Source organism: Gracilinanus agilis, chromosome 4, assembly GCF_016433145.1.
Source record: "Gracilinanus agilis isolate LMUSP501 chromosome 4, AgileGrace, whole genome shotgun sequence".
In the NCBI taxonomy this organism is placed as follows: domain Eukaryota; kingdom Metazoa; phylum Chordata; class Mammalia; order Didelphimorphia; family Didelphidae; genus Gracilinanus; species Gracilinanus agilis.
The window spans coordinates 348074201-348079190 of NC_058133.1; the positions used below are offsets into that span (position 1 = coordinate 348074201).

The 4990-nt window shown below is 36.8% G+C and overlaps 1 pseudogene; it reads left to right on the forward strand.

The window, feature by feature from the left end:
* The first annotated feature begins 3922 nt into the window (after positions 1 to 3922).
* Positions 3923 to 4293, forward strand: LOC123245673 (annotated as a pseudogene).
* The last annotated feature ends 697 nt before the right edge of the window (positions 4294 to 4990 follow it).

The following is a 4990-nucleotide window of genomic DNA, read 5'->3' on the forward strand; positions in this document are numbered from 1 at the left end:
GTTAAATAGTGCTAGTCTATCCTTGTTTCCTGCTCATACCCTTATTCAATTTGTGTATAAATGACACTCACAAAACTTTTATGTAATGGGAGGCAGCTGTGTGACTCAGTGGATTGAGAGCCAGGCCTAAAGATAGGAGATTCTAGGTTCAAATTTGCCTTTAGACACTTCCTAGCTGTGTGACCCTGGGCAAGTCACTTAAACTCCATTGCCTTGCCCTTACCACTCTTCTACTTAGAACCAATATTGGTTCTAAGACACGAGGTAAGGATTTGAAAGAAAAAAAAACTTTTATGTAAGCAAGTGTAACAATGGTTGGTAGTAAATGTTTTCTTGAACACCTTTTTAAAGTATTAAAAAGATCTAAAGCTTTTTATGCCTTTTCTATCTTTCACCTCCTTCAAATACCTTACATAGCAATCCCTTAACACATTCCCCACTGAGTTTCCTCTACCATGAATTTCCTTTACATATACTTGATCTAATTCAGATGCTTTTCTGGTCTTTGTTCTTTTTAGTGACACAAAGATGGTTCCACCATCTTTGATGGTTTAAAAAAAGGTTGTTATAGTAATATATAGAAATCATTTTTCATTTTTCTTTTATTGTCCTTCCATTTTTGTCATTAAGTGCTATTAATTTGATCTCTTGCTAAGTATTCTTTTTTAAAAAACAAACTTCTCCCTTCCATCTTAAAATCAACACTGTGTAATGGTTCTAAGGCAGAAGAGTGATAAAGGTGGGGCAATAGGAGTTAGGTGGTTTTCCCAGGGTCACATAGCTAGGGAATATCTCAGACCAGATTTGAATCAAGGACTTTCCATCTCTAGGTCTGACTTTCAATCCTCTGAATCTCTACTACTCTTCATTTATGAGATGATACAGTTTATAATCATCTATTTATTCTTTAAAATCTTTTACAAAATTAATATTCTAAGCCTAAAGCCTTTGGCCATTATATTTTGTAATATTATTTGAGGTTCGATATTATAACCCCTTTGGTTAAAAAAGCATACTTCTTCCTACACAGAAGAGAAGATCAGTTCAACAGAAGATTGTATGCTTTGCCAGGTATTCTCTCTATATTGGATGTTTTACTTGATATTTCTGTTACATGTAAGAGTCTAGTGTGTGGCAGAGTGAGAAATGACTGTCAAGTAAAGATAAAAGGCATTAATAGAATGTATTTCTCTTAAAGGATGAGGGATAATTGATGGACAGCCCCTGTGCTCAATCAAGATGTTAAGTCAAGAGAACACACAAATGATCTCCATTAGCACGGTGAGAAAAGAAGCCATTTGGCTGAAACTCATACAAAGATCTTTCTCAGAAATGTCTGTTCCCTCCTGGAGTCCAGATGCAGTCACTCAGTGTCCTCAAACCTCAGTTCATCATGCTTCTGCAACCATTAAGGAGAATTACTATATCAGGAGAGAGAAGCATCCCCTGGATAGAAAGTGACATGGGTAATCAAATGCTGGAATTTTTCAGTAGTGAAACCCCAGAAATAGTTACGTGAAGTACATGCATAGAGAGCACAAAATGCATGTATGTCACATAGGAATCAATCTAAAATATTTTATAATGTCCACAATGCATAACTTATACTAAACCTTCTCCTTTCAACCAGTATCACCAGCTTACTGCACTCCCAAGTCACGTTGGGGCAGGGAGCAATGGTTTTCTTTAATTACTGAAGATTCCTGATTGCTCTGATTTCAGCAAGCCTGTGACACAGAATGCAAGACTACTCAATTCGTCATCATTCTTCCCTCACTGATTTAATACCAAATATTCAAGGCATCAGTCTGAGGTTGCAAATAGTCTGTCTCTGGAGCAACAATGCACACTACTGGAATCCTCAGATGTCTTTTGAATGTCTTATACATTATTTTACAAATAATTATGTGGGGTTTGGGGTTTTTTTGAGGGAGGTTGGTTGTTTTTGGAAGGTAACTTGATAGGGAAAGAGTTGGGCATCCCCAACTGGACAGTATCTCAAAATACTCCAATGTGGTTTTAGCATTGACAAATGTTGAATCAAGTGAAACCTGCTCGTTTCTCCACTCTAGATAGATCAGAATTTTGATATTTTATCATATCAGCTGCTTATATGTAAAGTCACTTTGATTTTTCTGGGTTTCCTTAACAGAACTTTTTCTGATTCCTTTGAATATTTGGGCCACATAGATATCAAAAACTCATTTTGATTCTTTTTATTTTGTTTTATTGTTTTTTCCAAACAAGTGAGTTTAAAAGCAAATCCAAAGTTGAATGCCAGATGGCTCGGGATTACTTTTCTGTGTACTGGAATGCTAAATTCTATATGGATTGCAAGCCTTTCTCTGCAGCTGTAGGCTGCTTATATGCTTGTGAAAGGTACTGTTTCTCTGTGTGTGTCCAATCTGAACCTTATATTCCATTTTCTACATATGGATTTATGATCAAGAAAGAAAGCAATGATTTTCTCATATTAAGGGAGGGGGATCTAAATTCTTTGTCCATGGATGTCTATAGAGCCTCTTTGTTTCGCTGTTTTTCACTGTCATTGATATGACTTTTGCTGTTAGATTCTAATTTTGTACATATTGCATTGAAAGTTTTTTAATGACTTACTGTTCATTCAACAAGTCTTTATTAACTGCCCAGTGGGTCCCAGGTACTATGCTAGGCACAGAGGAAACAAAGACAAAAAGAAAACAAGTCCTACTTTTGAGGAGCATAGGTTGATTGGGGGGGGGTAGGTGAGGGAGAAAAAAAAAAAGAACATGTACACTAATAAGTAAATACAAGATATATGCAAAATAATTTGAGGCTGAGAGGACACTAGCAACCTGTATGGGTAAGATAGCTTGGAAAGGCTCTGTGGATCCAAAAAAAGATATTAAGAAGTGATTCCCATTCTTTATTGGTCACATCTCTTTGTTGTGAGGGAATGATCCTAATAGTTGCTCTTTGGCTGAGAGCTGAAGGAAGTTAGAATGGAATGAAATTTAGAGTCTAAAAGACAGAGGTGAGGAGGGAGAGCATTCCAGGCCTAGACAGAGAGGAAAAATGGAATAGTGGGTATGAAGAGAAAGAACGTGGCTGGCTGACTAGACCATAGAATGAGTAGAGGAGTAATGTGTGGAGTTAAGCTGGAAAGATGGATTGGTGGTTGATTGTGGAGGGTTTCAGATGCCTAACAGAGGGACCTGTATTTTATCCTGGAGGAAATAAGGAATCTCTAGAGCTTCTTATAGAGGAGAGTGACAGATGAGCTTTAGTGACATCATTTTGGTAATTGTTTGGAGAATGCATTTAAAAAGGTTACAACTGGATGAAAGGAGATCCATAAGCCTCATGAAGTAGTCCAGAGAGATAATGAAGGGGAACTGAATTCAAATGACGAGTGGAGATAAAAGAATAGATGGTAAAAGTTATAGAGGCAGAAGTAACCAAACTTGCAAGGGAATACATCATAAAGAATGTTGTTCTCAAGCATTCTCCCTTCCAGTTTAAAATCTGGGGGATGGAAGGTGAGCATTATGCCTAGGCAGAGATAGCAGCCTTCCATATGATATATTTTGTAGAGTAAAATTGAAAAATCTTCTCACTCTAAAATTCTCTCGCCAAGTTTCCATTGCCTGAAATGTCCTTCACCAGAGTTGTTCCTTTACATGTTGTTTCTCTGAGACATCAATTTTTTTAAAGTTTGAACTTAAAAAAAATTTTAACTAATTACATGTAAAAACATTTTCTAATGAGGTTTTCCAAAGTTACATAATCCAAATTGTCTTCTTCTCTCCTTCCCTCCTCATTCCCAGAGCTAGCAAGCAATTTATTCTGAGTTGTACATATGTTATCACACAAAACATTTCCATATTGTTCATTTTTGTAAGTGAATAATCCTTTAAAAACCAATACCCCCCATCTTGTGGCTCTGGAGGCCTGCTAGAAACAGGACTTCTAGAACAGCAAAATGTCTGGAAGGCTCTGGTCTAAGACAATTTTTGCTGGCTACAAGCGAGGCCTACGAAACCAGAGAGAACACACAGTTCTTCTCAAAATTGAAGGAGTCTATGCCCGAGATGAAACTGAATTCTACTTAGGCAAGAGATGTGCCTATGTGTACAAAGCAAAAAACAACACAGTAACTCCTGGTGGGAAACCCAACAGAACAAGAGTGATTTGGGGGAAAGTTACTCGGGCTCATAGAAATAGTGGGATGGTTCAAGCAAGTTCAGAAGCAATCTTCCTGCCAAGGCCATTGGACACAGGATCCGAGTGATGCTCTATCCCTCAAGGATCTAGAATATGAAAATTGATTAAATAAAATTTCACATTTTTTTGCAAATGTAAAAAAAAAACCAATACCCCAAGACATAAACCCAAAGAAACAAGTGAAAATGGTATGCTTTCATCTACATTTCTACTCCAATAGTTCTTTTTCTGGAGGTAGATAGCATTCTTTGATATAAGTCCCTTAAAATTGTCCTGGATCATTACATTGCAGATAGTAGCTAAGCATAAGACATCAATTAAAAGCATTTTATGAAGGATTGTTGTATCCTAGGATTTAGGACTAGAAAGCACCTTGCTGTTGTTGATTTATTTCAGTCATGTCCAACTTGACCATGATTGGGGTTTTCTTGGCAAAGATATTGGAGTAGTTTGCCATTTTCTTCTCTAGCTAATTTTACAGATGAGAGACTGAGGCAATAAGGTTAGGTTTAAGTTTCTTATTCAGGGTCACATCTTTAGAAGTATCTAAGGCCAGATTTAAACTCATAAAGATGAGTCTTCCTGAATTAGTGATTATCTATTTGACATGTCTTACTTTTGTACCTAGTGCTATGAAAGTGACAAAGTAATAAATTATTCCTGTTCTTGAGAAGTCTATAATCTAGCTAAGAAGACAAACAAAGGACACAGAAAAAGTTAATTCAAAACAGTGTATGGAAAGTGGCAAGTAAAAGGTGTGGACAATAAGTGCTCTCAGAGTTCAGAG